The following is a 12,567-nucleotide window of genomic DNA, read 5'->3' on the forward strand; positions in this document are numbered from 1 at the left end:
GCTTATGAACTAGTTTTGAGCATTGGAATAAACCCGCGCTTGCTGGAATCACCTTATGGAATAAGATATAAAAGGTGATCGCAAGACGATAATATCATATAGTCTTAAAACCTAGATATATGGTTTATTATTTGTTAATTGGTTGTACATTGATAATGCGAAAACGCATCAGTAACTCGGTGTTATAAAACGCATTGTTGTGTATAGTTGGTTAATGAATAAGTAAATGCATATAAGTCGAAGTTTATCTGTAACTTTTATCTAAGAAGGTAAAAGCGATATCTCGGCCGCTCGATGATTGGATTTGACTTATGTGCCGGGCCCGGTCAGAACTGAATTGATGTGTTTGATTAAGTTCTATGTCAAATAAATCAGAGATCGAGAAACCTAAATGCTTGACTAACCATTCCATAGGATTGTCAGCATGATATCTAACAGAGGACTGTACGTTCCCTTATCTAAAGGACAAGATTGATTAGATCAGAGTTGAAAGCGTCTTTGAGAGCTACGATTGCAAACCGAATTGTACTTGTATAGTTACTCGACTTATCCAAGTGGGAGACTGTTGGAATAGTGTCTAAGGCTGTAACTATATTAAGCAAGTATTTGATCCGGTTGTGCATGGTCCTTTTGGGTTGCCTTCACCATAGCAACTTGATAGGATGATTTAATAAGAGAGAGTAAATATTATTAATATATTATGGGAATAATATAATGAATAATATATTGTTATTTGATTAATATAAGTCAAAGAATTAATTAGAATTAATTTGGTGACTTAAAGAGATTAATTAAATAAAGGGGTATAAACTGTCAATTGTTTGATAGTTAAGCTTTAGACTGTAAATCCATTTGGATATGCTATGGACGGATTCTAGAGGCTATAGGATAGCTAAAATCGTCCATTAGAGTTATCTAGGAATGGATTTGGATAGCCTTAAGAGAAGATTATCCAATTAGGGTTTAGATTGTAACCCTTAAGGAGTCTACAAGTATAAATAGACCCTATGGCTGATGGAATTCGACACATCTCCTAAAGCAAGGAACCTCTGGTCGAAATTCCTTCCCTCTCCTCTCTCCTAAATCATTCTTATTGCTATTGGTGTTTGTAAGCCATTAGAGGAGTGACATTTGTGACTCTAGAAGCTCCAAGACCTCAAGATCAACAAGGAATTCAAAGGTATGATTCTAGATCTGTTTCAATGTTGTTATTTAACCTAATTAGTCATTAGAAGACTTGGATTCAAAGCATGTTTATTAGAAATCCTAGATCCGAGCATTAGGGTTTTGCATGCGCACATAGGAAAGTTCTTATGGCTAAAACCCATCAGTATTATCCCCCATAAAAGCATTTAAAATCATTTAAACAATATATTAAGGGGTATGAACTCACCTGTAGTGAGTAATACGAATGTAAGATCGGTTGTAGGATGCTAAGTATCAAGTGAAGACTCGAGCACACACGGATCCTATTTAGCATATAATGACACATATATGGATATAATTAGTGTATATAGTACCTAATCATGATAGGGAACCACCTTAGGGACTAGGAAACACTTATATTTAAGTGTTACAATCACATATGATTGCATAAAAAGGGAGTACGGCCACACAATGGTGTGTACGGCCAAAATGTGTATGTTTCATGTGTGTACGGCCAGTGTGTACTACCCATGAATGTGTACGGCCATACACTAATGATGAAACATGCCAAAGAGTGTTTTAAATTCCTAATAAGCATCTAGGAAGTGTGTTTCGACCCATGCTTAGCCTTAAGGGAAGTTTATGGCCACTTTAAGCCTTAACAAGGGTGTGTACCGCCACATGAGGTGTGTACGGCCGTACACCCTTGATGTTCTTGCAAAGATGTCGATTTTTATGATGACATCAAGAGTTTCTAGTAGATAAAAAGCTATGGAAGGAATAATCACATTTTAGAAGCTTGAAGGGGGTGTTTTAAGGTCCAAAAACAAGTGTGTCTTCTTGTTGTTCTTGAAGATCTAACCTAAAAGATGAATTTCATGGATGAAATCAAAGGGTGATAGTAGATATAGCCATGTATCAACTAATCAAAGGATGAAACATTTACTTATTTGAATATCCAAGTGAAGAACTTGATGATAGTTGAGAGAGAATATGAAGTCTTGCCTTGAATGTGTGAAAAGTGTTTGAAAATGGCTATGTCTCACTTATATAGGGGGAGTGTACGGCCAGAAGGGGGGTACGCCCATACACTCCTCTTGAAGGAGTGTTTGGCCGAAATGCATGCTATGACTTAAGGTAGCTCATCCCCAAACTCAGACCTTTATTGTACTAGGCTTAGAACACCCAAACAAACCCTAAACAATGCTAAAAGATAACAGAAATGAGTTTGACTTTGATTGAAGTGAATGGTTTGTACAAGATTGAAATTTCGGGTTGTCACACGTAACAGGGTCATATCCTTTACTCTAAGATTATTTAACCCAAACTGCAAGTGACCTAATATATTCTCCGAACGAGTGACTCCACCCATGGTTTCCAAATCAATAACACCGCCTTGACTTATCTTGATGCCCTTCATGAGTAGAACCAATCCAAGACACAATCACAATGACTTGATCTATCATCAAAACTAAATCCATTCCTTACCCTTGCCACCTTTGATTGATGCCCTCGGCATATAGATACCCCAAATTCTTATCCCAATGAAAAGAAAATCCTACACATAAACAATCACGATTCCCAACTCGAGATCTCACCCAAACACCAACCCAATACTTAACTCATAACCAGAGATCCATAGATTTGCACTTTTGTTTAACCCAAAACTTTCTGATTCATGGCAACCCCTCATTAGACTGAGATATAAAGGTCCCCAAACCATTGTTGAGACTAATAGTCTTGCACCGTGCCCAACCCAGGTTCCCAAGAGTCCAAATAACAAGGTTACCCAACTTATAATCCCTCTGTGTCACACACTGACCACCTACTAAATCTTGCAACTCTATATCTAAAACCTTGACCAAACAGACTCTACCAAGTCCTATTGGATTAGGCATCTAAGCCTATAACTATAATAGGTATGTACTTGACTCGAAAAATAGCATGGTCCATTTTGGTTGCAACTCTCTGGAATAATTTGATAGGATGGATATTTGAAAAGAGGTTATTGTGATTTATTAATATATTATAAGCATAATATATTAATTGAGAAATCACATTATTTAATTAGTATTGGTCAAGAATTAATTTGAAATTAATTTAGTGTTCAAAAGAGGTTGATTAAAGTTACGGGGATTGATTAGGTAAATCAGTAATACTTATAGTTGGACTCATGATCCATGTTGACTAGGGTTGGACTAAACCTATATGAGAGTCCATAGAGGTTTATCCCAAAAGGCCTATGTAATGTGAAGATTCATGGTGAATTAGGGTTTGCATGGATGAAATCATAGACTATAAAAGTAACCCCTAACTCCCTAAAATCGCCCAATGCACACTAAAGTAGAAGCTAAGCTAATTTTGTACTCCTTAACCTCTATATCAAGTTTCTCCTTTTGTCCTTGGTTTGTTGTAAGACATTTTTGGCATCACACTTGAGGTGCTACGCTCCTAAAGGCTAAAGTTCTACTAGCTACATTAAAAGGTAATCTTCTAGCTAGTTTTATGATTTATATATCAAATTTTGTATGTTAGTTTAGGCTTCATGATTTGGAAACCAATATTGCATGTATAATTACACAAAACTTAGATCCAAGGCATTAGGGTTATATGTGCACCATAGGAATGTTAGAGTACATAAATCCCAACAGTGATATCAGAGCCTAGGGTGTTTTCTATTATATTAATGCAACTGTTTGATTTTCAAAGTAGAAAATATGACATTTCTGGCCACTGCCTGATGAACTCGATGAGTCCTAAAAGGGACTAGACGAGTTGGATGAATTTTTCCATGAACTCGATGAGTCCATGCCTGGCTCAACGAGTTGGGTCATCTGTTTGCAGGATTTTTGAATTTTTGGCCTGTTTTGGATTAGGACGATTACCACAAACTATTTTGTTTCATAAAATTTGATTTTACTAATATGGTAATGGTTATCCCATCCAATAACATGATGACTGACAATTTTAAGATAATAATTACATGATTTTGTGAAAAACTAATTATTTGTAGAATTGGAAATTGTCATGCTAAATAAACTAAAGTAGGTCAATTGGTAAATGATGAATTATATGATAATTGGATTAGTTTAAAGGTGATCTAAATGTTTCTTGAAGAATTTCATAACTTGTCCTCAAGTTATGAAATATGAAAGTCTCATTCATGAATCATTAAATCTTTAAGTTTTAGAATTCCAAAAGTCTTCAAGAGTTTCATAACTTGTCATCAAGTTATGGAACTTGGAGAGTCACATTTATGTAACATGAATTCTAAAGTTTAATACTTATATATATATATATATATATATATATATATATATATATATATATATATATATATATATATATGTATAAGACAAGTCACTCTTACCATTAGTAGGCCTCATTCACGAAGCTGGTCTATAAGGGAGGTATAAGGTTACTGCCTATAAAATGGTGGATTAATGGGTGTCCACTCTCACCCACTGCTTCCTTGACTGGTGGAGGGTCGTTAGCCGAACGGGTAGGATAGGACATTAATCCTCCTTAATAAGTATAATTATGTAATAAAGTAACTAAACTTTTAAGTTCCTAATCTTAGTTACTTTAGGAAAAATGTGGAAATGGTGCTATCCCATGGAAATTGCACTTTGCACCATGCTAAGTCGTTAGTGGAGCGTGTGTGGATAACCGACACACTAATTTGGGACTAGAAAGGATGGAAAAGGGTAGCTTGATGTTAATCATGGATCAATGGAGCGTATGTGGTTAACCGGCACATTAATCAAGTGATATGTAACATCAAGAGTACCAAGCATATTTGCATGGTTATTCACACATTGTTTCTGATCCTCAGTATCCTAGTCACAAATTGAAGGGCATCATTGAGATTTAAACATATCATTGAAAAGTTCAATGAATCTCAAAAGAATCTAGGAATTTCAATTAATTTAAAACCTAAATATTCATTTTTTTCATGTTTGAAATTGGTAAATCATCATTTACCTACCTTCAAATATTTTACAATTAGATTACGACATCCCTCTTCCGGATTGTAGAATGTTGTGCTAGGTCCTAGCCTTAATATTTCATTTTGGGTGTAATATTAAGGATCCTCATCTAATCTAAACTTTATCTTTCTTTTCAGATGTCTACTTCAAACAATGCTTCCAACCCAATCCCTTCTGGCTCCTTCTCCCTCATGAACTTATGTGGGAGGGTCATCTTTGATGGATCGAACTTCAATGATTGGATTCGAGGCCTCCGCATGGCCATTCGGTATGAGGAAAAAGAATAAGTTCTTGACAAAGATCTAAAGGAGATTGATGAAAACACTGCTACTCCCGAACAGATTGTTGAGTATAAGACTCATAAGAGGGACACAACAAAGGTGTCGTGTACAATGATTTCTACCATGACCGTTGAGCTTCAAAAGTCTTAAGAGGACTTTTGGGTTTATGAAATGCACCAAGATTTGATGGAAAGGTACCATCAAAGTGCTCGGCAGGAAAGGTATGAAATCATTGCCTCCATGATTACTACCAAAATGAAGGATGGAGAGTCTATCACGGCCCACTTGTAGAAATGCAAAGGTTTGTGAACCGCTTGCCGAAATTGAATGTCAATTTCGATGAAAAGTTGGCCATTGGCATTATCTTACACTCTTTGCCTCCTTGTTATCATCATTTCCGTATAACTTATCATATGAACAAGGAGGAGGTCACTCTAAGCAGGATTCAAGGTCTTTTGAGAACTCCAGAAAGCAGTTTGAAAGGCAAATATGTTGTACCTACTCCTACTGCTGCTGCCCCTATCTTGGAAATTAGACACGAGAAGGGAAAAAAGAGGAAGGCTCCTTCTAAGAGCCACAAGGGAAAGGCCCATGATGGATCCTCTTCTAGTGGGACCAAAGTTGGTTCTGCTAAACTCTCCTCTAATCCAAAGGAAGCAGAATGCTTCCATTGTCATGAAAAAGGGCCCCAAAAACGAAGTCACCCCCAAATACTTGCAGAACATAAAGGATGGGAAGATCAAGCCTACCTTTTCAGGTATTTACACTATTCTATCTAATAACTCATCACATGCTAATTCTTGGGTCCTTGATACATGATGTGGTTTTCATATTTGTTCTAATCTGCAGGGTCTAAAAGGAAGTAGGGATGTGGAGCACGGGAAGATGAACTAGATCATGGGGAATAGGAAAAAAGTATCATGTCACCAAGATTGGAGTTTATTCTTTATTTCTTAGTAGTGGGATAAATTTAGATTTGAATAATTGTTGCTACTCGTCTGATATGGCGAGAAATATTATTTCTTTTCATGGTTTGTATAAACAAGGTTTTATGTTTTCGTTTAATAATAAAACTGGTTCAATAAATGCTTATTATAATGGAATTTTTTATTTTGAAGCATTACCTTGTAATGATATATATGAAACTGTGATGGTTATAGACAACTTAGGAAATAATGTGTTCCATATCGTTCATCCAATGGTTTGGACAAAGCATCCTTATGGCATTGTCGTCTTGGACATGTCAACAAGAAGCACATAGCCCAACTCCAAAAGGATGGAGTGTTGGAGTCATTTGAATTAAAGTTGGATGACACATGTGAATCTTGTTTGCTTGGAAAGATGACCAAATCACCCTTCACTGGTTCTTGTGCAAGGGGTGAGGGTCTGTTCGATCTCTTACACAACGATGTGTGTGGACCTTTCAGAACCACCACAAGGGATGCTAACCACTTCTATGTGACTTTTACTGATGATTACAGTAGATATGGGTATGTCTACTTAATCAAGCATAAGTCAGAAACCTTTGCAAAGTTCAGAGAGTTTAAGCAAAAAGTGGAGAATCAATTGGGTAGGAAGATAAAGATGGTCCAATCTGATCGAGGTGGTGAGTATCTTAGTATGGAGTTCCATGACTATCTTAAGGAATGTGGAATTGTTTCACAATTGAAGCCACCTAGGACACCACAGTTTAATGGTGTGGCTGAGAGGCGTAACCGAACCTTGTTGGAAATGGTTCGTTCGATGATGAGTCGAACTTGGTTACCTATCTCATTCTAGGGGTATGCCTTAGACACTGCCACACATATCCTTAATCTAGTCCCTACTAAGAAGGTTACCAAAACACCTCACGAGATGTGGACTGGGAAGGTTCCTTCATTAGCACATATCAAGGTTTGGGGTTGCGAGACTTTCATAAGATGAGAGACTCACGACAAGCTCAAACCTTATAGTAAGCGATATATTTTCATCGGCTACCCACAGAAGTCCATCGGATATCTCTTTATAGACTGAGTGACAATGTTGTCTTCGTTGCGAGGAGAGGGGTTTTCCATGAAAGGGAACTTATATGCCATGAGGAAAGTGGCTGGAAAATTGACCTTGAAGACATTCAAGAGTTAAGTGATGAAGGAACCTCAAACACTAGCGCTCAACCCAAGGAGGAAACTCCTGTTGAACCAATTGATGAGTCCTTAACTCTGAGACGTTCCAGTAGAGTTACAATGGCACCTGGGTTTTATGGTTTCTATGTTACTACTGAAGGTGATACATTTATTAGTGATAGTAAACTAGTAAATTTAGATGAACCTAACAACATCAAGGAAGCCATGGCAGGCCCCGAGTCTGCAAAATGGAAAGAGACGATGGACATCGAGATACAGTCCATGTATGACAATCAAGTTTGGAACTTGGTTGACAATGTACCGGGTGGTAAGACAGTCGGGTGCAAATGGATCTTCAAGAAAAAGACCAACACGAATAGGAAAGTACACATGTATAATGTGTGATTGGTTGTGAAGGGCTTTACTCAAACTCATGGAGTTGACTATGATGAGACCTTCTCACCAAGCGAATAGATGTCAAAATCTCTTTTCTAAATTGAAAGTTGGTTGAAGATGTTTACATGAGTTAGATAGAGGGTTTTGTCAATGAAAAGTACCCTAATAGAGTGTGTATGCTTGAGAAATCCATTTATTGATTGAAACAAGCATCTCGCAGATGGAATCTTTGTTTCAATGAAAAAGTCAAAGAGTTCGGATTTTCGAGAAGCGAGGATGAGTCATGTGTATATGTCAAAGCTAGTGGGAGTATTGTTAGCTTTCTGGTGTTGTATGTGGATGACATACTGCTCATAGGAAACGACATCCCAACCTTGTAGGAGGTTAAGTCCTAGCTTTGGAAGTGTTTCGCTATGAAGGACCTTGGAGAAGCTGCTTACATTCTAGGGATAAGGATATTGAGAAACGTGATTAAAATACTAATAGGAGTTAGTCAAAGTACCTACTTGGACAAGGTGTTGAAACGATTCAGCATGTTGAATTTAAAGAAAGATGAATTACCTATCCAGATCAATACCAAACTAAGAAAGCCTCACAGCCCAAGCACAAATGAAAAGATAGTAGACATGAGTCACGTACCATATGCTTCGGCAGTTGGGTCGATCATGTATGCTATGACATGTACTCGCCCTAATGTGGCCTTTTCTTTGAGCATGGTCAGTAGATATCAAGGGAACCTTGGTAGAGCTCATTGGACTGCGGTAAAGAACAATCTCAAGTACCTGCGGAGGACTAAGGACTGGGTCCCTACCCTCGGTGGGAGTGATAACTTTAGAGTGACAGGGTATAGTGACACCAACTTTCAGACCAACAGAGATAATTTCCGCTCTCATTCGGGCTGGGTAGTTACCTTAAATGGAGGAGCAGTAACATGGAAAAGTTCCAAACAGGAAAATGTGGCTGATTCAACATGCGAATCAAAGTACATAGCAACAAGCAAAGTGGAAAAGAAGGCAATATTGTTGAAGAACTTCATTGGAGGCCTTGGAGTTGTACCATATGTAAAGGAGCCTATGGAATTTTTTCGTGACAATGAGAGTGCATTTGCCTTAGCCAAGGAACTGAGGAACCAGGGCATATCCAGGCACATCGGCAGAAAATATCACTTTATACGACATCAAGTGGAAGAAGAAGGACTCCTCATAGTAAAGAGAATATCGTCAAAGGAGAAACCAACGGATCCCCTTACAAAGGGACTAAGCAGGGATAAGCACTTGCAGCATGCAATAAGTATTAGGCTAAAGGACGATATTAATTTTAATGATTAGATAGATATTTAGAAACTTGTAATAGCTAAATTGTAATTGACACTTGATGATTGAAAAAAAGAAGTTTCTATTTATAAGTAAAGTTACTATCTTGTCTCAATGGTTTATTATTGTTTCATTTTGCATGTTTTGACTTCCAGAATAACAAGATTATTCAAACTATCCACAGTCGATCATACTTTGGAAGTATTTTATGAAAGTAGACTGTCATGAATGGGTTTTTGTATGATTGTCTAAGGTGTTAGAGATAGAAAAGGTTGTTACAAACATTCATGAGTACTCTTGAAATAAGATCTGAGTAGTGGATTAAACCCACACTCACATGAATCACTTCATGGAATTTATCACGAGTGATTGTGAGATGATAATATCATATAATCTTCAAACCAAGATATATGAGTTGGTTGTACATTCATAGTGCGAAAATGCATCAATAACTTGATGTTATAAAACGTGCTGTTGTGTATGATTTAACGAGTAGTTAGTACAAGCATATAAGTCAGAGTTTATCTATTCCTTTTATCCTAAGAGGATTAAAAGAGATATCTTGGGTCCCTCGAAGAACACAGGATTATATGAACCCTTATCTAATCGGGAAACAAGCTACTGGACAATAAAGTATGACTTTGTTGCATGTATTTGTCCACATGATATCTTGAAGAACAGAGGATTATATGATCCTTTATCTAATGTACGCATCAAGATTCGACAACAGCTTTAGAGAGCTATGATTGCTAATCGGATTTTGAAGTTGCATTTGCAGTTATAGTTATTAGACTTATCCAAGTAGGAAACTTTCAGATTAGGTGTCTAAGTCCAAAGCTATAATTGGTATGTACTTGATTAGAAAATAGCATGGTCCATTTGGGTAGCAACTCTTTGAAACAATTTGATGGAATGGATATTTGAAAAGAGGCTATTATTATTCATTAATATATTATAAGTATAATATATTAATTGAGAAATCACATTATTTATTAGTATTGATTAAGAATTAATTTGATGATCAAAAGAGGTTGATTAAAGTTATAGGGACTGATTAGGTAAATCAGTAATACTTATAGTTGGATTCATGATCCATGTTGGTTGGGGTTGGACTAAACCTATATGAGAGTCCCTAAAGGTTTACCCCAAAAGGCCTATTTAATGTGAAGAGTCATGGTGAATTAGGGTTTCCATGGATGAAATCCTAGACTATAAACGTAAGCCCTAACTCCCTAAAATCACCCAATGCACACTAAAGTATAAGCAATGTCGATTTTGTACTCCTTAACTTCTATATCAGGTTCCTCCTTTTATTCTTGGTTTGTTGTAAGACATTTGAGGAATCACACTTGAGGTGCTAAACTCCTAAACGCCAAAGTTCTACTAGCTACATCAAAAGGTAATCTTCTAAATAGTTTTATGATTCATATATCAAATTATGTATGCTGGTTTAGGCTTCATGCTTTGGAAACCATTATTGCATGTATTATTAGAGAAAACTTAGATCCAAAGCATTAGGGTTGTATGCGCACCATCGGAATGTTAGAGTACATAAAACCAAACAGGTCCCACCTACATTGCCATAATCATAAGGGCCTCCCCCACAGGTCCTACCCAACTAGAGCTACACATGCCTGACTCTGCCTCGGACCTCTAATGGTCCTCAATCTAACACAGAGAAATACTCCTCGATAACCCTGATCGGCGTGCCAAAGGCACGAACTGATTTCCCCTTTACGCTCATGACCACCTGCAATAATAGTCTACCTCAAACTGGTGAATGCTACAAGACCATCATAGTCTTACATCACTTCTTACAAACCATGGTTACTACCCATGGCCTTGCCACACAAAACCCTCATAACCCCACGCATTATGAGCCGAAACCTGCATCCAACTTCATCCAATAATGTTTTCGGTTCATCCCTCGAATTCCAAAGCCCTCGACCTGGACTCAACCACAAGCCTTCTATGAATAATAAAGGAGACGCCGACCATCGGTGGGAAGTTTCCTAAACTCCCACTTACACAACCTCAATCTCAACAGCCACTTGGGTCGTCTCTCCTTCTGGCCAGAAGGTGAAACTTGCCTTAGGTTCACACCCTTGTTAACTCCCAGAAATATTGATCGACTCTTCCCCACTTGGATTTGAAGAAGCTCTTTCACCTCTTAATTTCGATGGATTCCCGACCCATCAACCTCATATAGCATGAACCACCCATGAACTATGCTAGTCAATACTAGCTTTACATTACTAGCCAAACTCAATGACCGCCCAACTTCTAAAATCCTGAAGAATACCCTTGAAATCTTAACAAGTCTGATATTCCAAACCACCTTCCATGAGCTAAAAACTCATAACTTCTGTTTAGGATATATGATTTTGTGATTATGGTTTGATTTTATGGTAGGATTAATTTAATATTGGTGATTTTCTTGATTCTAGCTTGTTAAAGATCCTTATGTGTGATTGAAAACGATTTTTCTGTTATTAGGAAGTTAATTAAGCTGTATGAACATCTCTTAATTGCTACCTCATATAATTTATGTGACCACTTTGTTATATGACTAAGATTAACGACTGTGAAACTAGAATTAATAGAAAAATAGGTAAAATCATGTGTGAGATTGTGTGATGACCATCAACAAGAGGTTAACTAAAGGACCAAATTAGTTAACCATTACAAGTCTAAATTAACCCAAATAAATAACCTAGTGAATTGAATTAAATTAGACAACTGGCCACTGTTTGAGTTAGTTTGTTCTCTAAGGATTAGTGCAGCGAACGTGAATCTAATCACTTGAATCGGTAGCCAATAAAAGAATTAATCCATTGCACTATTACCATAATATCAACCATAGGATCAATTGAGTTGAACTAAACAGAATTTCCCTTCGTTATTGAATTTAGTTGAATCTTTGCTTATCTAGTTTTTAGTTAAGTAGTCTAAGTATTAGTTGGTAAGTTTCTAGTCTTGCAAAACTAGAGAAACCCCTTTTTATTACTTGTTTTATTTAGATAATATTAGCATTTATTTTAATTCTTTACCGTTCCCTGTGTTCGATACCCTACTTGCTTGAACTATATTACTAATCGATAGGTACACTGCCTTTCGTGTGTTTATTTTGTGTCTAAGTTAGTAGGATTAAAACTAGTTGGTTTCACACACATCAAGTTTTTGGCGCCGTTGCCAGGGAACGGTTCTAAATAGTTAATTTTATTTGCTAATTCTTATCATTTATTTTATTTGTTGATTAATTTTTTATATTTAGTCTCATTTTTATTTTTATTTTTATTTTTATTTATTATGTATTTTCCAAATCTCGATGCTTTTGATG

This window comes from Lactuca serriola, chromosome 4 (genome assembly GCF_051521515.1).
Source record: "Lactuca serriola cultivar US96UC23 chromosome 4, Lser_US96UC23_V15, whole genome shotgun sequence".
In the NCBI taxonomy this organism is placed as follows: domain Eukaryota; kingdom Viridiplantae; phylum Streptophyta; class Magnoliopsida; order Asterales; family Asteraceae; genus Lactuca; species Lactuca serriola.